Here is a 22,019-nt window from a genome sequence, read left to right as displayed (position 1 = left end):
AACATGTGTGAAACTTGAAAGCATTTAGCCAATCAGTTTCTGAGAAACCTGCTAACATGCAATAGTTTAGCCTGAACTTAGTGACGCCGACGAAAGAGTGATTACTAAAGCTCTACTATTTGAAAAATTTCAAATAGCCGAGCTAAAAAAACCCTGAGAAATAGAAGTATCTAGTTATAAATTGACAGTGACATATAAGACAACGTGTGTAAGGTTTAGGAGTATATCACCAAACCACAGAAATATTTAGGAAACAAACAACATCTTTACCAACAATCTTTTTATTGACACCACCTGGAAACAGAAGCATGCTACTTCAGTGGTCAGTTAAAATGAAATAATTGTTACTGAGAAATTCATGTCCCTCTATTATTTCTTACATGAGGAGATCATGAAAAATTTGAAGTGTGATATTGTAAATAATGAAAATGCATTAACTCAAAGCCATGGAGTTATACACTAATAACGATTGTTGTAATAGTTTAGTCGCATTATTTACACATATTTCTAAAGCTGGATTTAATATATCAACTTTAACGTCACCAAACTTCAAGTGTATATTATTTAGGTTAAAAATAATCTTGCCTTCATTTTGTAGGGAGATATGATACTTTATTTTGACCGGTCGTCTGTCACTCTGTGCAGCTGTTTATCCGTCACAAAAGCGTATCCGCTCTGTATCCACGTGCAAAACACAGCTTTAAGTCATAACAAGTCAATGTATGTCCGTCCTGTATCTTTTTACCCCTTTAAAGAATTCAAATGACTTGTCACTATATTATAATTGATGTGTTTTCAATAATAAGACATTCTACAGAAGGCAACTTCACCCTTCCATAAAAATGATGCGTTATTGCGAGACATAATTTTTTTTCAAAAGCAATTTCTATCTTTAAGATAAGAATTAATATCCTAAATTGTAGAACAATGTTCAGCTCTACATCATGTTAAAGAAACAGTACTCACAGGACTGGATAAAAAGTCTTTTCTGACGATATAAATATACTATCACCTTTTCATTTTGTTTTTCATTTGTACAACCCAATCATGATTAAAGTGAGATACCTTATTATTGTGGTTGCATTTTTTGTGATTTCATGTCGTTTTATAGCTGGGTGAAATAAAACCTATGTTCTGTTCCTTTCCCTATTTTTTTTTCTAATCAGACGATTATAAAAGTTATAATATCATATTCCTTGACTGAATTCTGAATTTCCTATGGTCTATATAGCGGAAAGAAATTCAAGGGTTTTTTGTTGTTGTTTTGTTTACAGTTTCTTGATTAATTCAGCATTCAATGGAAGCACGCTGCTATCCCGCTGGAATTTTGTAGCGACATCATTATATGAGCCGCGCCATGAGAAAACCAACATAGTGCGTTTGCGACCAGCATGGACCCAGACCAGCCTGCATCCGCGCAGTCGGTCAGGATCCATGCTGGTCATAAACGCACTATGTTGGTTTTCTCATGGCGCGGCTCATACTGTTCATAGTCAAAAGTACATAAATACGTACTATTAAGTTTTCATATTTATTTGTCTCTGAAAAAAATACCGGTTACCCGACTGACCCTAAAATTTTGCCCCGACTCTTACTTTTTTGCCATTTGGAAAAAAAAGATCAAAAAGTCAAAATGGACGGAAAATATAAAAAGTAAGAAATTGTAAGAGGATTATTCAAAAGTACGAAAGGAAGCGATGAAAAGATGATCGAGAAGAAACAAATAACAGCCACAAAATGTACATGTATCAGGTTGCCGACAATCAGATGTTAGATGACTCGATGTCGCTTCCGATACGTTTGGTATCGGAACTTTCATCGTTGTTTTCAATAACTAATACATTCATCTCATATGATATGCACCGCTCACCAGTGTCAATGTTTTTGTTTTATTCGCTTGTATTTGTTTATGCTGTCCGCTTACACGTTTCCAGGACTACCAGAGAAATGTTGCCATTAATAACTTCTAACAGGTAATACGGTATTTTCCCAAACGCGCGTGCACTCTGATGGAAATTACTGTCTTGACGTTTCTGTTTTTCCGTAAAAGCTCGCGGGAAAATGCTAGTAAATATAAATAGCCTATGAAAACTCGGCGAGTTCCTTAAAAGCAAGCTGTCAAAACTAACATGTTCCATGGTTATTCCAGTGTAGGTGAGTTTTTGTGATCGCCCGATGTCCGGCGTCCGTCGTCTGTCTGTCGTCTGTCTGTCTGTCAACATTTAGCTTGTGTATGCGATAGAGGCTGTATTTTTCAACTGATCTTCATGAAATTTTGTCAGAATGATTACCTTCGTGAAATCTAGGCCATGTTCGAAAATGGGTCATCTGGGTTCAAAAACTAGGCCAGTAGCTCAAATCAAAGAAAAACCTTGTGTATGCGATAGAGGCTGTATTTTTCAATTGATCTTCATGAATTGTGAACAGAATGATTACCTTGATGCAGTCTAGGCCAATTTCGAAAATGGGTCCTCTGGGGTCAAAAACTAAGTTACTAGGTCAAATCAAAGGAAAACCTTGTGTATGCGACAGAGGCTGTATTTTTCAACTGATCTTCATGAAAGTTTGTCAGAATGATTACCTTGATGAAATCTAGGCCAAGTTTGAAAATGGGTCATCTGGGATCAAAAACTATGTCACTAGGTTAAACCAAAGAAAAATCTTGTGTATGCGAAGAGGCTGTATTTTTCAGTTGATCTTCATGAATTTGGTCAGAATGATTGCCTTGATAAAATCTAGGTCAAGTTCGAATATGGGTCATCTTGGATTAAAAACTAGGTCACTACGTCATATCAAAGAAAAAGCTTGTGTATGCAACAGGGACTGCATTTTACACTGAATCTTCGTGAAATTTGATCAGAATGTTTGTCTGGATGAAGTCTAGGTCAAGTTTGAATGTGGGTTATCTGGTATCAAAAACTAGGTCACCCGGTCAAATTAAAGAAAAACCTTGTGTACGCAATAGGAGCTGCATTTTACACTGGATATTCATAAAATTTGGTCAGAATGATAGCCTTGATGAAGTCTAGGTCAAGGTAAAACCTTGTGTATGCAATAGGGGCTGCATTTTACACTGGATTTTCATAAAATTTAGAATGGTTGCCTTGATGAAATCTATGTCAAGTTCGAATATGGGTAATCTGGGGTCAAAAACTAGGTCACTAGGTCAAATCAAAGAAAAACCTTGTGTATGTGATAGAGGCTGTATTTTTCAATTGATCTTCATGAAATTTGGTCAGAAGTCTAGGTCAAGGTAAGACCTTGTATATGCAATAGGGGCTGCATTTTACACTGGATTTTCATAAAATTTAGAATGGTTGCCTTGATAAAATCTAGGTCAAGTTCGAATATGGGTCACCTGGGGTCAAAAACTAGGTCAATATGTCAAATCAAAGAAAATACTTGTTTATACTCCAATGTTAATGAAATTTGGTCAGAATATTTGCTTTCATGAAATCTCTAGGTCAAACATGTTTACACTGTTATGATGTGTTTCTCAGGTGAGCGACCTAGGGCCATCTTGGCCCTCTTGTTTTTGTTGGGTTTAACGTCGCACCGACACAATCATAGGTCATATGGCGACTTTCGAGCTTGAAGGTGGAGGAAACCCCAGGTGCCCCTACGTGCATTATTTCATCACGAGCGGGTACCTGTGTATAACCACCGACATTCTGTAAGACAGCTGGATGGGTTTCTCACATGAAGAATTAAACGCCCCATGTGAGGCTCGAACCCACATCGGTGAGGCATACCGAAGAATATTCCTCCGGCCAATAATTGATAGCGGTCAGATTTTTCTATATAGATTAATAACAAAAATACTAAAAATAAGAATCCTTAGGTGCAAAAATATTATCCATGTTCAACATTTGATTCATCACACTATTTTTAAGTGATTTGAAGTCAGCGATAATAACCACTCGGCCATGGAGGCCCCTCAGTATAGAAAATGGACAATTAGTAAAATGACAATGGAATAGCTCTTAAATTATGGATACAGTTATTCGTAGATCTATACAGAATTGACGTCACCAGCTCACGTTATTGCGTCAAGTGTACATGTATAACAAAAATGAATAATAATTCTGGTCCTTCTAGAAATGGTGGTAACAAACTTCGTACTTATTGCACTTTTAAATCAGAATATGTTGTAGAAAAATACTGTTCAATGATTTTACCGCCTTCACATAGATCAGCATTTTGTAAATTTAGACTAGGTGTTGCACCTCTCAGAATAGAAACTGAAGGTCTCAGATTTGATGACAGAATTTGTCCTTTCTGTAATGATGTCGAAACTGAAATGCATGTGCTGATGTAATGCGAGGTATATAGTGATTTAAGAAATGCCTTGTTCAGCAAAGCTTGTGATATTGATGAAAATTTTATGTCACTCACTGATAATGATAAAATTAAGTTTATATTTTCCAACCATGATCTTATAAGGGTTAGTGCCAAAACCTGTTTTAATATACTTAATAGGAGAATGTGTTTTCTTTGTAAATAATGTCCATTGTATTTTACTTATAGTACATATGTACATTATTTTTATCATTTATGTAGAATATAACTGCTAATCTGTTCATTTCAGATCTGATCTGAGGTGATACTTAGTTTCTTAACACCAATTTTTTTCCCCAGCGCATTAGTGCATAACTTCCTTGTCAGTGTCTTAGTTCTAGAATCCTTTTATGGCAGATTTTAGTCTTGATTAGCAGTTATAGTCTACATTTTATCATGTAGATATTAATACTCAATGATATTGTTGTAATGTATAATATGATTGAGATTATGCAGTCTCTTGTAGTTCTTTATAACTATATATTAAGTAAGGTGCCATTGATTTGTTAAACTGTTTTAATGTTTGATTTGATGTCTATTGCAAATCTTTTAAGATTGGCCATACATGTATTTTATTGAATTAATTTCATGTCTTATATGTAAGCATGTGATGGAATAGACAATAAACTTTGATAAACTTGTATACCTATCATACTTGCCCTTACGAAATGGTCAAAAAGCTGCGAACATGCCGCGAACATGCTGCGAACATGCCGTGAACATACCTATTCGCAGGAAGTATTCGCGGGATATTCGCTGCTACCGCGATCATGCCGCGATTGGTTTGATACTAGTTCGCGGAATGTTCGTGAGAAGAACTTAGAATATTATAATCTTTTGGTAAACTGTTACTGAAGAGACATCCCTTTTTAATTGAACTATAATTTTGTTTTTTTTTTTCATTCAACATTTACTAACATTTATTTACTGTTTTTGACATGTTTTTTTTTTGTAGGCCTACATTTTAACGAAAACAATATCATCTGAGGCCTTTTTTTTTAAATATAACTAAACGTTAAAATTATCTGACATGCAGCCAAGAAAATAGGGACTCGACGCGAGAATCAAAATAAAGAACGCACTCACCCTTACGGAAATATTATAGTTTGCCGCGAACACTTGCTGCGATCATGCCGCAAGTATCCGGCGAACATGCTGCGAACACTTTTGATACAATTGGTATAATTGTTCGCGGGATGTTCGTTTGGTGTTCACTTTTCACATGCAAATTAGTTTTGCCGCGAACTTCCCGCGAACAAGTAGCTGTGAACTTCCCGCGAACAAGTTGCTGCGAACATCCCGCGAACTAGTTGCTGCAAACATCCCGCGAACTAGTTGCTGCGAACATGCCGCGAACTAGCTGAAAACCATCTCTACAGAAATTGTGTACAAAAAAGCATGTACAGGAAAAGTGCAAAAACAAATAAACTAGTAGGAATCAGGGATATAAATTTTATTGGATAAACTTGAACACTGAGGTTGTAACAAATTCAAATTGCCAATGTCTGAACTTTTTCATATCATATTTGGAGCATTTTAAACAAAGTTTTAATGATAAAATATGTTTTAATTTTAACTGTTACTTGTCATTTCAATAACAGTATCTGAGTGCATATATTCATTTCATCCCAATGTTTTTCTTTACACTGCTTATAAGTTATATGTAACACTACAAATCTGTCATAGTTTTACATGTTTTATCAGACTTATGAAGCTTAGAAATTGTCATAATAAGTTAGTTTTATATTTCTTTTTAGATAATCTGATACAGCTCTGCAAAAGGTTAAGCATGTCTATTTCATTTTCAAAATTCCTTATGTTTACTGAGATATATGAGTATAGATATTAAACATAAATTTTCTGACTTACCACAAAAAAGTATATATTCCTATCAGCCTCTAAGAATCACTTATGAAAACTGTCTGTAATGCACGCAGATTTCCTTCTAAACATGTCCAGAATATCTGGTTGTAATTAACTTATCAGACTCGTACTGTGACCTTACAGATAATGTTACAAATTAATTGATCTACAATTACCTGCTCTTATAAATGTCACTTTCATAAGACCATAAGAAACCGGATTAGCAGCTACCTCTTGTAATACATCTTAAAATGATAAATTATATGAACACAATTTACATATATAAAACATTCTTCTATTTAAAATGTTTTAAAAGGTTTTGTATTTGTAGCATTTTCAATCGAAATCTGCGCGTTTCTGTCGAATGCTGGATAAAAATGGCTGCGCAAGAATTTTAGGTCCCGAAAAGTGACACTGAAAGAAGCGAAAAGCAGTTGATTTATTTTCTTACCTCTTTTTCTTTTATTATTTCTATAGTAGAGTTATAATTCTTGGTAAGTTTCTGAAAAATCTGATATTCTGGAAGAAGTCGAAATAACGTTGTCAAGTGCATGGATTCTATGTTGATTTAGGGATGTCAGCCAATAACTGTAAGACAGATATCAACTGAGAAAGGTGCTATTGGTATTTTCAAACGCACTTCCAGAAGCTGTTGCGCTAGATGACGATGGACAATGGAAATAACGACGGTATGTAGAAAATTTACATTTACTTTTCTGTTTCTGATCAGGATGCAAAAAAAAAATGCATGTAATTTAATCTAAAATATAACGCAGTCGACCATTGTAAAAGATTACTGTGCCTAATTTTCCAAACAAAATGTATCTAACTTTTCATGTAAAATAAACAACAACCAAAATACAATGCTTTGGACAGTTTTACTTTTAAATGAGACAGAATGAAAATACGCGTAGTTCATCATATTTCGACTTAAATTCGTATTTGGTACAAACATAATCTTTATGATATCACGTGTAGTCAAGTGCGCCTTTTATTAGTCAACTTGAGTGCGATCTAAGTAAGTTTTATATCGGTCGTAAGGTCCAATTCCCAATTTTCCCAGTTCCTCCAGTTATGGCATTGTATGTTATATCGTTCTATTTACAAATGTTTTATTTTGTGTTGTCGTAAATTATGTACGTAAGATACCTTTTAAACAGGTTATGCTGTGTAAGTGCAGCATTCCGAAAAAAAAAAAAAAAAAAAAAAAACGACAAAAACGTTCTGCAGGCTTGGGAATTTTCAAATGACGGGAGATACCTTTGTAATGCATGTATCATAACGATAATGTAACTAAAATACCGTATAATGTTTTTTTTTACCTGCTGCTAATTTTAACTATTTTTACCAACCAAACTGAATACGTATATAAGTTGTCAGCGTAAATTAAAAACCTTTAATTATAAACGACAAATCGAGATCAGTTATGACCAAACTGTTAGGTGTTGTATCTTCGTACATAACAGCATTTAGCCGTTAAAACATCGATACATTTGCAATGCCTGAATACGACTTTTTGTCAGTGTGAGAAAGCAACGCAAATATACAACAATGAAATATCGTTTTTGCATTAATGATGTTAAATGATCATAGGAGGCCAATAAATCGAAGTTGTGCTCCGCCCCAAAAGCAACGAATTCTAATAGCCCTTAGAGTCATTGGCGATACCATGGGCTGTAACAAAGGGACCGTGAGTAGGGCTGTAGATGGTGTGACAGATGCATTAATTGGTCACATGAAAAATTTTGTTAAATGGTCCGCTCCATAGGAAAAGAGAAATATTTCTACAGGTTATTACCAGCTTGCAGGATCTTGTTACTATCAGCTGTCAGATGCCATTTTGCAAGAAACAGGAGGTGGAAATATGGGATTGACAGTGGCAGTTAACAACTAGTTAAATAAATTTAACCACCTGTGAGTATTAGTTAACACTCCCGTTAAAATCATTTGAGCAACGCTATTTTAACGGACTGTTAAGTAACAGCCTAGTCAATTTAACGGGCTGTTAATTTGACAGATTGTTAAATTTAACGGCCTTTCGAACAACTGGGCCCAGAACGTTATATGCTACTGGTATCTGGCACATAGCACAGGCTGGGTTCTCTATAAGTATATAACTAAAGTGTAAAAATGAACGTGTCTAACTCTCCCCCCCCCCCCCTCCCCCACCTCCCCCCACCCCGCCAAAAAGGGTTTTATCTCAGGTATTTAATTGAATAAGAAGAAATATATTATACATTCATTAAATGAATAATTGTTCATATTCCAACATATTATATGTAATTATGTTTACTTACATTTTTGAATCTTTGGCAGATTTAAATTTGTATGTAATATGACCATAATTTCATGTAATACAATATTGCTGTGTATGTGTATGCTAGGTGACTTATGTGTCCATTGGACCTGGTCGGTTTTGTATTAAATTATTGATATACTTTATTAAACGTTATACGCATGTCACTGTAATAAAAAACTTTATTACTTACACACTCACGCATTCACGCACGCACGAATGCAAAAAGTATTTAGACGGTAAATGTGATAATAAAGGCGGACAGTGTTAAGAAACACTTCTTTTTGTGCCTCCCCCGCCCCCCCACCCCCCCCAATTTGTTTTGGTGGGGGCCACTTTGAATTGCCCTTGTCCGTCTGTCTGTCCGTCCGTCTGTGTTATGGCAAAAAAAAGTGTCGCACATATCTCAAGAAGTATTTTACCTATGGTCATGAATTGTTAAAGGAATATTATTCTGCATGTGTAGTTGTGCATTTGTGATTTTGTTCCGCATTTATTTCTCTCAGACCAAAGTTATGTCCCTTGATTTAGAAAATATGCATAAAGGGCTTACAAGTTTGCGTCGCATGTATCTCAAAAAACATTTGATTTAGACTCATAAAACATTAGGGGATAATTAAATAGCATGTGAAATTGTGCACCTGTTGTTCTGTTAGAGATTTAACTCAACCAAACCAGACTTATGGTCCTTGACTGAAATAAATGTAGGGATAATGCATGTTTTTTCGTGTTATAACATCTGCAGAATCCCTCGGGATACGTCGGTATCCGAGCCCGTTAAAATAAATGGATACAATGTCTCTCAACGTCATTAATTTTCCACGAAATGCGCAGGAATGTCTGAGTTGTTTTTTACGTTGACGTCATTTCGTTTTGAAATATCCGTTTTAGGGCCGAATGACGTTTACGCTTTGCCACGGAACGCGCATATATAAAAAAGGTGTTATAACAGCACGCGAGCGCGAGAATCTCTCTGTTAACACACGTTTTCTCTCCTGTTAAAACACCCCCGAAAAGTGCCAAGAACAGCAGTTTTATGCTAGAATGCGGAACAAAATCCCAAATACCAATTACATTATGAATTCACCAAATACAGAAATAAAACAGTTATTATGCAAACATAAATTTGTTGTCCATTCTAAACATTTGAATTATTGCCCCTTATTTGTGACAAATATACCAATGTGAAACTTTTACAAGGAAAGATTGAATTGTTTATACATTACTTAAAAGGAATATATGAAATGTTCAAGCCAATGTTGGGTAATATTGTCTAGAAGGGGTTTTATATATGTAAGCAGTACCATACTTACTTCCATGCATTTGGTAGTTGAATATAAATTAACATAAGTGCAACATGTGATAATTAACTCTTTGACATTTAAACAAACTTTACGAAAATCAATTTCTAATTTTCAGGGATGTATGGTCTTTTTTTATCCATTCTAATAATATTATGTACAGCGAGCATCAAATCTCATATGAAACTAATTTTAGACATATACTTATCCATAACTCATTTGTTGTAACACATTTATTTTGTATGGTTATATTTACAATGTAACCAAGCGTTTTAATATGTTAATGCATTGATATCATGTACTGTTTCTATGGCATTAGATGTCGCATTGGAACTTTGTATACTTGTTTATAATCATTGAATTGATAGGTCAAGAACCATACTCGTCTCTTGCATTTGTAAGTATTGTGGTCCTGTTTTACTTAGAAAATTGGTAGTTCTTGGTTATATTTGGTTTAAGTTCACTTTTCTTGAATACCATAGCTTTGAAATTTTATTTTGTCTTCTTGATAGGTAAATTAGAAAGACAATCACCCTGTTTTTTACATACTGCCTTATGTCAAACACTTACAGACGAGCATTGTAATCTTGTTTTGTCACTGCCCTAGCTCCGAAATCGTTAAAAAAACTGAAGCTTGACAGTGATATGAATGTAATATGAGACTGAAAGGCCATCGATTCAAAATTTTGTCAACTTTCTAATAAAAGTACTTCAAAACACGTAAAAAAACTTTCTGAGCTCGTAGGTCAACTTTCAATCACTGGCTCGTTCATTTTCCAGGAGATTTAGTATTAGGAACGGCGCAAGTACGACCAATTTATTGATCAAAGTTTTAAATTCGAGCGAAAACCTTCAAAAGGAAAATACTGTTTGATAAACCAGTTCAAATTAACATCTAAACTATTTCGAAGTTTGTTGTTTTATTGTTACATCAGTCTTTCAGTAATTTCTAACAAACTTAAATTAAAGACCAATCAAAACCTAGTGACCTGTTTTTCCTCTCTTTTTAGGGACCTCTTGAATATTAATCTGATAATATTGGTTAAATACAAGATAGCATGTAGTCAATTTAGGACCTAATGTGTTTTCACTACTTATTATCATTTGCAAACTTATTCAGTTAATCGCTTTCAAGTAGAGTTTTAAAACTTTGTTAAATAATCATCTTACCCTTTAGAAACAAACTCAACTTAATACATGAAATACTATGCATAATGTTACACTCACTGATTAAAGAATTCTTTTGTGTTTCCCTTATGGCAATTAAACATGATTTGCAGAAAAAAAAAGAGAATTACAAGACAATGTGTTGAATGTCTAATAAAATCTATAAAAGATCCTTTGGAAAATATAAATATTTTATTGAAAATAAGTTAATCTCTTCGATAGAGATTTAATGGAGTTGCGTGTACATGTAAATCTTAAGATATTCAAGCAGAATATATTGAAGCTGTTCAACAAAATCACACGAAGCGTGTACAAGTATATTCTGAGGTTTACAATAAACACTCGGATGATTAAAAAAGAATAGCAACCTACACACCCGTATAATTATGAAATCACAACCTCTCTCTACAACGGGAATTCAGCTGGTCATGTCACTACAATTGGATCAACATCTCGCATTTGATCATCATACATACGTTGAATACTGTGACGAAAATTAAAACTTGTGTAAAAACTGACGATCGAAGTGATGAATAAATCAAGAATACTGTTCCCGGCTGGTTAGCTCAGTCGTATTTGACAATTGCTGTTGCGAAAGGTAATAAAATACATCACACATATGATTATATTTACATTCGCCTTATTCTTTTCCATTGAAATATATGACGTTCATTTCGTATGAACAGCAAAAGGAAAGGCAATGCCACAAAATATGTGCAATTAATAATAGTATCTTGTTTACAAATGGAAAGGAAATATAATGTAAATATAAGAAATGGAACTATTTTTTTCCGGTGTTCATGCGAAATGAATGACAGAATAGGATCGGCAAATTAAACATGAATCGGTAGCGAAATGAACGACAGAATAGGATCGGCAAATTAAACAAGAATCGCTAGCGCGATTCATGGATTTGCCAATCCTATTCTGTCATTCATTTCGCATGGACACCGAAAAAAAATCATTTCATTTCTTAAATATTTACATTCATCCTATTCTTTTCCATTGAAAACTATGGCGTTCATTTCGTATGAACAACAAAAGGAAAGGCGCGAAAGTTACGTCATCGCTGCTCAGTGATAACTGACCGCTGTTTTGACGACGTCCGCTTATAGTCAGGGAGAACGTTCCTTAGATGACGTCGCAGTTGTTCCGTCTGGTGAACGGAATGGCCGAGAAGCTGATTTTAATGCTAAAAGCCGCAAAATATATGCAACTTATAATATTATCTTATTTACAAATGGAAAGGAAATATAATGTAAACATAAGAAATGGAACTACTTTTTACGGAGTTCATGCGAAATGAACGACAGAATAGGATCGGCAAATTAAACAAGAATCGCTAGCGCGATTCATGGATTTGCCGATCCTATTCTGTCGTTCATTTCGCATAAACACCGAAAAAATCATTTCATTTCTTAAATATTTACGTTCGTCCCATTCTTGTCCATTGAAAATTTTGACGTTCATTTCGTATGAACAACAAAAGGAAAGGCGCGAAAGTTACGTCAACGCTGCTTAGCGATCACGGGCCGCTGTTTTGACAACATCCGCGTATAGTCAGGGTGAAAGTTCCTTAGATGACGTCGCAGTTATTCCGTCTGGTGAACAGAATGCCGGGAAGCTGATTTTAACGTTTAATGCAACAAAATGTGTACAATTTATAATATAATCTTGTTTACAAATGGAAAGTAAATACAATGTAAATATAAGAAATGAAACTTTTTTTTCGGTGTTCATGCGAAATGAACGACAGAATAGGATCGGCAAATTCAACATGAACCGCTAGCGCGATTCATGGATTTGCCGATCCTATTCTATCGTTCATTTCGCACGAATACCGAATAAAAATATTTCATTTCTTAAATGTTGTATACTGTGACGACAATTAAAACTTGTGTTAAAACTGACAATCGGATTCATGAATAAATCAAGAACAGTGTTCTCGGCTGGTTAGCTCAATGGGTGCAACAAATGACTATGGATCGAGAGGAATATAGTTCGAGTTCGATTTCGTCTTAAAGACCTGCTCTAGTCCTACCTTTTAACCTTAAAGGACTTTTAACCTTAAAATCCTGACTATGAACAGTGACACCTGTCAAAATAGAGTCTATTTTATATAAAATTCTAAATAAAATACCTGTGGTTTTGCGTGCTAAAGTGTGGTGCGTGGCCGTTAACTGTTACCTATTGTAATCATGGGTTGCATACACACAATAGAATTTGAATAGCCGCGGAGCAGGGCTTTAAGGTAGTTCTGCACGTTCGGATCAAAACATTTTCTACAATGTAGAATTTGAATAAACCCTGAAAATTCAGCAAATAAAAAAGATAGGGTCGTGTGCTTGATTGTTTGCTAGACTGATTTGAAAAATTTGGACTTCACGCAAGTTTTCATAATGGAAGTCTTTTGGAAACTATGATTACAATTTTCATAACATTTTCGTTAATAGAAATTTTTCTACAATGTAAATTTTAATGAAACTTCACACAGTCGTAAATAAACATATGGCTTTTAATATGGTGAAATAAAATGTATAGGTCCTGTGCTTATTTTTTACATATTTGTCCTTGATTAAAGTGATCCGCACATTTCAAGTTGTTTTTAAGATATTGTTTTGAATTATTTAACGTGTCAGATGTTTTGATATCATGTTTTAACTTTAGAAAGATAGTAACGTTGCATTTGTATTAAAGATACTCACGGGTTGCTATTAATTCATAAAATGATATTTTCATTTCCCACGCCGAATCCAGTCTTTATTCTACGTTATCTGAATAATATAAGATTCTTTCACTGGTCATAGGTGCAGATGGGAATTTCCGTCCTCAAGGGTAACTGTTTAGGCGGTAACGAGGTTCCTACCGAGTTACCGCCTAAACAGTTACCCGAAATCCGGGTATTCACATCTGCATCTATAACCAGTGACAGAATCTTTTTCTTGCATACCGATATCAAGATATAATAATAAAAATAAAATCAGTCGAATGGCTTTCTTTTTAGAACTATTTCTTATAGCAGCGTATTTAAACAAAGCGCGGGAAATCAACGTCCGTAAACAGGAAAGACGTCATGACGTTTCAAAGACAAACAACAATGTTTAGTTCCGGTTTTGTTTTATCAGTTCCGGCGTAACGTTATGAATATTTGATAAAATAACGTATTTTGAATCGAGAAATATACTAACAGGAGCAAAGAGGAACTGTCAAGGTATTGGATTTTTATTCCGTTTTTCGAAATAAAGTATAAATAACTACATAAATCTTCTACATATATATAGTTCGTAATACGTCATTTAAAGCACGAGAGCACTGGTAAAAATACCGGAAATCCCCGTCTGGTATGCAAGAAATGACGTTACGCCATCACTTCCGGTTTATCAAACGTGCAGAACTACCTTAAGTTATCAGTCTACTACAACTGACTCGTTAGTTGCGGAAAAAAAGCTCGGTAGCTTGGAAATCATTTTATTGAAATCAGCTAGAGTCTTAAACTGAAATCAAGTTTCTGCGGGAAAGAGGAGAGGGTGATTAATCAGAATCAAGCGATTGAGTTTTAATTTCAAAGCTTCGTACTTCAGTTATTTCGGCGTATATTATGATGCGATTATATAAAAAACATCTAAACACGTGCTATACTTCTTACTTAGTTCTACAAATTTCAGTTTTCTCGACAGACACTTTCGATATGAATGAAAAAATTGATAATTATATATATTATAATTTCCATTGACAGAAATTATAAACGGCACGTACAAAACATATTTCTCTTGAGCTACAAAAGTAATAAAATCATGTAAATCTGATTTTGTGTCCGGATTCTAAAAACTTAATCTGCATAAATGCGATGTGTTCCTGTAAGAATGTGTAAACTTTTGAAATTCGGACGTTCCCCAGAAAAAAATACATGCATTAAAGTTCCATTAAATTTACATATACAAATCAAGTTCTGACCTTGTCTAATCACACAAAATCTCAAAGTATGCGCATTTTAAATAGTTCTGCCTCTTTTCACCGAATTTTCCATGTATTGATCAAAACAGATATTAATGATTTCTTAATAAATAAATGTATTTCAATAATATTGTCATAGTTCATTTTAAAAGTAAAAACAATGATTTTTAAGACCTTAGACAAAAACCATAAAAAATTAACGCACACAAACGAAATTTTATCTGAATAAAGACTTAAGACTTTTTTTTCGGAAAACACAGATATTTTTGCATAATTCCCATCTTTTCATGTTACGAAGAGCGCCCCCTAGCGGTACCTGCATTTCTCACGGAAAAGTTAGTTCTTCCGCTATAACTCAGGTGAAAATGGTCCGAAATTGATTTTTTTCTACACATACGTAAAGAAAGTTCATTTTGGAAGTTGTAAAATATTCACTAATCGATTTATAAACTATATCTAAACAAATATTTCAAAAACTCGCCCGTTCGGAACGGCGAAATGAGAGCTCAAAAGTACATGTTAGTTTGCATATCTCATCACATATCTTTTTTTTCCGACGGTGAAAAGTTTACATTCTGTTATATCTCATTCTTTAATGTATGTTCTTTAAATTAATGAAATAAAAAAGGTATGTGTGCACGGTAGATTTTTCGTAAAAAAAAACAACTTTTAAGATCATTTTACACCGAAGAAAAAAAAACACAACAAAAGTACGACGTACAGCGGGCGTCATGACGCGACTGCCGCGGGATTTCTTTTTTCGTAAGCGCGGGTTGATTATCTTATCATACGTTTAAATCTTTTTGTTATAAAATGAAAAGAATACATTTGCATCAGACTTACGGTTTCGTAAATAAAAAGACGAAAACATTCGCCATTAGCAGTAGTTCGTGTATGTATTTATTATTCCGTTGACCGATGGCATGGTCTTTTTCTATAGCGCTTCCGTGTAAAACAATTCCATGTCTGTAAAAGTTTACTTTCAGCTAAAATATTCTAGCGAATAGTACATGTGCAACAATGATCTAATTAAAATTACCGAGATATTTGCTAAAATCGTGTTAAAACGGACATAAATATCAAGACTGAAATCATGATAAGCCGTTTTGTGATTTTTATGAATAACATATATAATAACGTCGTATTTCAACGAGAAAGATTTGAAAGATTGCAGCAGATAATGTAGGGATAACGCATGTTTTTTCGTGTTATAACGTCTGCAGAATCCCGAGGGATTGGTTGGTGCCCGAGACCGTAGGGCGAGGGTACCAACGTATCCCGAGGGATTCTGAAGATGTTTTAACACGAAATGAACATGTGCTAACGTTTATTCTAGCTTAAAACTGCTGTTATTGTCACTTTTCGGGGGTGTTCTAACAAGAGAGAAAACGTGTGTTAACAGAGAGATTCTCGCGCTCACGTGCTGTTATAACACGTTTATATATATGCGCGTTCCGTGGCAAAGCGTAAACGTATTCTGCCCCAACACGGATAATTCAAATGGAAATGACGTCAACGTGAAAAATCAACTCAGATATTCCCGCGCATTTCATAAAAATTTAATGACGTTGAGGGTGAATGTATTCATTTATTTAGTTTTTTTTCGCGTTTTATGCTAGAATAGCGTTCAAATTCAATTAACAACACACAGTGTTATCTCTTCTTATGAATTTTCAGAAAAACTTTCATAATTACTTCATTTATTAGTAAAACTTGATAGGTAACGACCATTCCTTTTTTAGCAGACGACTGCTTATTTTACAGAGTAATTAAAATTTAGAAGTTTTGTAACAATTATTTAAGATTTATATGCTGTGTGTAGGCATAAATTCAACATTTTTGACATTTTAGCTTGAATAATTATATGTAATCTTTACTCGGTTTGTTTTCGTTTTTTTCTGCAATTATATAACATTCCTGAAATTTAACAAAATTAAGATTAGACAAACTGTTGGAACTCTTAATGAATTTTCAGAAAGGAAAATGAATAATTTTAGCATTCTTTTAAAACAATTTCATTTTCATGTTTATACTAATGAATAAGTAGTGATAAAAAGGAAAGGTGTGCGTTTGAACAGGAATGCGAGAGTAAGTAAAAAACGACGATGACGAAAGTTATAACCACTACGGTTAAAGTCGACATGAAATAATCAAAGTGTTGAAAGCACAGAAAGGTTGAAACCCACATCTGATGTGCAATAAACCACTCCGTTGTAACAGTTCAAGTCACTTCCATGAAACAGTATAACATTCAAACCATTTGCATCAATGTTACATTATATACTAAATTATGCTCTGACTAAAACCATCAAGTGTCTTGAAACACGCTGACGAGTTGGGCAAGGCAACCCTTCATCGGCTTAATTAAAATTTACTATAAAGATACCCGTGGCCGAGTGGTTCTTCAAATCACTTGCCCCTCATTGATGTGGGCTCGAGCCTCACTCGGGGCATTGGATTCTACATGTGAGGAAGCCATCCAGCTGGCTTACGGAAGGTCGGTTGTTCTACCCAGGTTCCCGCTCGTGATGAAATAATGTACGGAGGGACACCTGGGGATCTTCCTCAACCATCAAAGCTGGAAAGTCGCCGTATGATCTACAATTGTGTCGGTGCGACGTTAAACCCAACAAAATAAATAAATAAACTATAATGATACCAATGAGAAATACAGTGTCTGTTTCATTAAAACACAAATATTCACGAAGAGAATATAGATATAGAAATATTAGATCCATGTCTTTTTTATACAAATTAAAGAGGCATACCCTACATCTAGCAGATTAATTTTTTTCAACCGTATTACGGGCCAGACATGCGTAAAAGAAGAATTTATTGCATTTTTCAAGAAGAACATATATCGAACTATTCCGTTTTGGGCGAATAATCACCTATATAGCGTCTGTCTATAATAAATCGCTATCCACCCAAAATTGTACAACAACGACTTGATATATAGTAAAACGTCAATTTCACTTATTATTGCTGAAATGTTAAGTTGAAATTTTGAGAGATGATGTTGTCTTATGAATAAATACAGGTGCGTGTAAAATAATCAAGAAAGAAGGTAAAATAGCGTGGTTTTCGCAGCGAATTCGCTTGCTGCTGTGTTGTGTTCTTTAAGTACACTGCTTGATGTTGAATATTTCTTTAATTTGTTCCTTTTGATTCAATGATTCATTTACACATGGTTTCTGGAGATATTTAATTGCACTCAGTTATAGGGTATGCCCCTTTACCATTTATTAGTTAATCGTTTGAAAGATATAAACGTTACTTTACGCTAAAAATCTATAGAAAATGCTATTTTTAAACTGCATAGTTTCGATTTTCTAAAGATATACACAATTAGAAAGCTTGCGAGCGGAGCTTTTTATAGATGTATAATTTAATATATTTTCTTTTATCATGTGTATTGGAACGATTGTTAAACCTGACCAGGAATTTTCAAATTTTGTAAATAATCAATACAAGTAGGCGGATTAATCTGCTCCAGTGAAAACTGTCATTATTGATATTCTTGCAGTCTCCAAAATACAACTGTAATAACCTAATACCGCGTTTGTTGTACGTTGTACTTTTTCTTCAGCGTGGTATTATGTTAGTTGTGTAAACTGCAAACAGTCCCAGAATTGACGGCAAGCTGAGAAAATCATTATCTACACCAAGGAACTAAACGTAATGTGTGATCTTTAAAAGAAACAGACTGTAAATGTGAAAGGAAATTCGCAGTCACGTTGTGACGTAGCGTTAGATATATCCCGCCAGACGTCAGGTTTTTGTTGATATATGATGATCTTAAAAGTTTTTTTTACGAAAAGTCCGACGTGAACACATACCCTTTTTATTTCATTAATTCAAAGAAAATACAGTGACATATAACAGAATGAAAACTTTTCACCGTCGGGGGAAAAAAAGATACGTGATGAGATCTGCAGACTAACATGTACGTTTGAGCTCTCATTTCGCCGCTCTAAGTGGGTCAGTTTTTGAAATATTTGTTTAAATATAGTTTTAAAATAGATTTGTGAATATTCCGAAACTTCCAAAATGAATTTTCTTTACGCATGTGTGGAAAAATCAAATTCGGACCATTTTCGCCTGAACGGTTATAGCGGAGGAACTAACTTTTCCGTGAGAAATGCAGGTACCGCTAGGGGGCGCTCTGCCCAACAAGAAAACACGGGAAATATTCACTAGGCAATATCTGTGTTTTCCGAAAATACAGTCTTCAATCTTTATTTAGATAAAATTTCATTTGTATACGTTAATATTTTAAAGTTCGTGTCTAAGGTCCGGTGTCACCTTAAAATACGTTAAAGATGAATGAGCGTTCGCCATTTTAAAAATGTTTCTGTGAATATTTCTTTTATAGGCAGATCACTACCAAATCAAATATAGTCCAAATATAAATAGTGCTAATCTTTCTCCCTTTCCTCGCGCCCTTTCTCAGTAGCATCGTGTGTTCTTTCACTCTACCGCGTTTCAGTATGTATCACTTAGCATTCTAGCATAAAACTGCTGTTCTTGTCACTTTTCGGGGGTGTTTTAATAGGAGAGAAAACGTGTGTTAACAGAGAGATTCTCGCGCTCACGTGCAGTTATAGCACCTTTTTATATATGCGCGTTCCGTGGCAAAGCGTAAACGTATTACGGCCCCAAAACGGATAATTCAAAAGGAAATGACGTCAACGTGTAAAAACAACGTAGACTTTACCGCGCATTTCATGGAAATTTAATGACGCTGAGGGACAATATATTCATTTACTTGGTTTTTACGCGTTTTATGCTAGAATAGCGTTAGCGCATGTTCTTTTTGTGTAATAACATCTTCAGAATCCCTCGGGCTCGGGTACCAACCAATCCCTCGGGGTTCTGCAGATGTTATAACACGAAAAAACATGCGTTATCCCTACATTTTGTCGAAATCGACACGTTCCCATCGCATGCTATGTAAAAATGGCGACGTAAGAATCTAATGTTTTGAAAAGAGAAATTGAAAGAAGCGAAAAGGAGTAAATTCAGCGGGTTGTATTTAACGAACTGTAGTTTTCTTATATAAAAGTTAACACCCGCTTTTCTTTTTGTTTTTCTAAAGCAGCAATATAGTTCTTTATGGGAATAAAAGTTTCTGAAAATCTGATATGCTAGAAAATGTCGAAAACCCGTTTTAAAGTGGGTGGAATTTATATAAAATAAAGACCAGCCGGATTTAGTGGTGTTCATATGACTAATAATATACCATTTTAACATTCAGATTCTACTGGTTGCGAATAAATGTTGACATTTATTTCTGGTCGGAATTTGCTTTAATCTGATGTAATTTCAAATATTTAAGTAAAAGGGATTGGTTCTGATATTTTTCTGATAGATGTATTTATAATATTAAGCTACAATTGATTTTTTCAACATAGTATTTCTTTTATTCAGAAAATATCATTCAAAACAAAAAGAACCAAAAATATCAAAATTCACATATTTTAACAATATATCTCGTAGATACACAGTGAATCTTTTTTTTCCTTTCCATTTTGAATTTTTTTTGGTATCAATAAAGCAGCAAGATATTTTTAAAATGTTAACTGTAGAATTTTGCCTCCCATCCCAACTTTTGTGTAAGGGTGTAAGTTGGGCGGGGACGGGGGCGGCGGCGGAGAAAGCACTTAAGAGTTGCTCTTGTCCGTCCGAATTTGTGTCGTGCATATCTCATAAAGTTTTAGACCCTCACAGGATTGTTATTCAGCATGTGAAGTTGTGCACCTGTTGTTTGTATTGGGATTTCACACAGCCAAACTAGAGTTATGGCCTTGACTTGTCAAAAATGTGCATAAAAAGGCCCAAAAGTTTGTGTCACATGTATCTCAAAAACATTTGACTTAGGATTATGAAAAATTACAGGAATATTATTCAGCATGTGAAGCTGTGCAGCTTTGGTTTTGTTGGAGATTTCAATCAGGTAGTCAGAGTTATGGCCCTTGACTTGGTCAGAAATATGTATAAAAGGGCATACATGTTTGTGTCGCAAATAGCTTAAGTGATGTCACTTTTTGAATTTCTGGTGAATAACAAAAAAAACAAAGAATATTCAGTTCTTTCCAAAAACTGTTATATTATGATTCAACCAAATAGTTTCCATTGTCTACCAGAAAGGAACAATTCTTACATCTTAATAATGAGATTTGTTACCTTTATAACAGACAGTAAACTAAAACAATAGACATTCATATGTGACGTCGGTGAGCTCAACAAAGCAATTTCAAGCACAAATATTAATGTGGAATGTAAAGTAAGTTACACACTACAATATCCGTCCAAGATACTTTCAAAAGCAATGCATTTGCAGAATAGAGAGATAAAAGTAATTTTGACAGCTCGTGAAAACTAATGACAAATTTTGACAGGTATATGATGACTCATGACCTAATTAATTTTTTACTGTTATTTCTAACTTCCAATTTGATTTTCTTAAAATGGGTATTCTTTATTGTAGCTTACAACTCATACATTAAAACAATAAAAGAATATATTGTTACCTCACTGTCGTTTTGTCTATCCATGTCTCGTACGAATTCCTATTGTTTCAGTCATTTGTCAGTAATTAGAGCAGCTCACAGTGTTGCAATCATACAAAACACATTCCTTATTTTCACATAGATATTGAGGATTTATCTAATGAGCACATGTATTGGAAACACAATTTCAATACCGACTGTGTATTGTAATAATGCTAAACTATCTCAGCCGTGACATCTCCTTAAAAAGTCATGACTGAAACATCATAGGAATATTATTCAGCATGTGGCTTTGTGCACCCGGGATTTTGTTCCGGATGTCTGTCAGTCAGACCAGAGTTATGGTCCTTGAGTGTCAAAAATTTGCATTAAAGGCATACAAGTTAGTGTTTCATGTAATATTGTTAGGATATCAAGTGTACATGTATAACTGGAATTTCAATGTATTGTATAAATGTAAATGTTTGACTGCACTTGTCTTCTTATTGTAAAAGCATACGCATAGATTTTACATTAGAATAATTATATTATCTAAGATAGTTATTGCTTTGTTTCAGTGATTGTTCTGGGAACAAATATTAGTGATCC

The sequence above is a fragment of the Mercenaria mercenaria genome, chromosome 13 (genome assembly GCF_021730395.1).
Source record: "Mercenaria mercenaria strain notata chromosome 13, MADL_Memer_1, whole genome shotgun sequence".
Classification (NCBI taxonomy): domain Eukaryota; kingdom Metazoa; phylum Mollusca; class Bivalvia; order Venerida; family Veneridae; genus Mercenaria; species Mercenaria mercenaria.
This window is presented reverse-complemented; position numbering follows the sequence as displayed.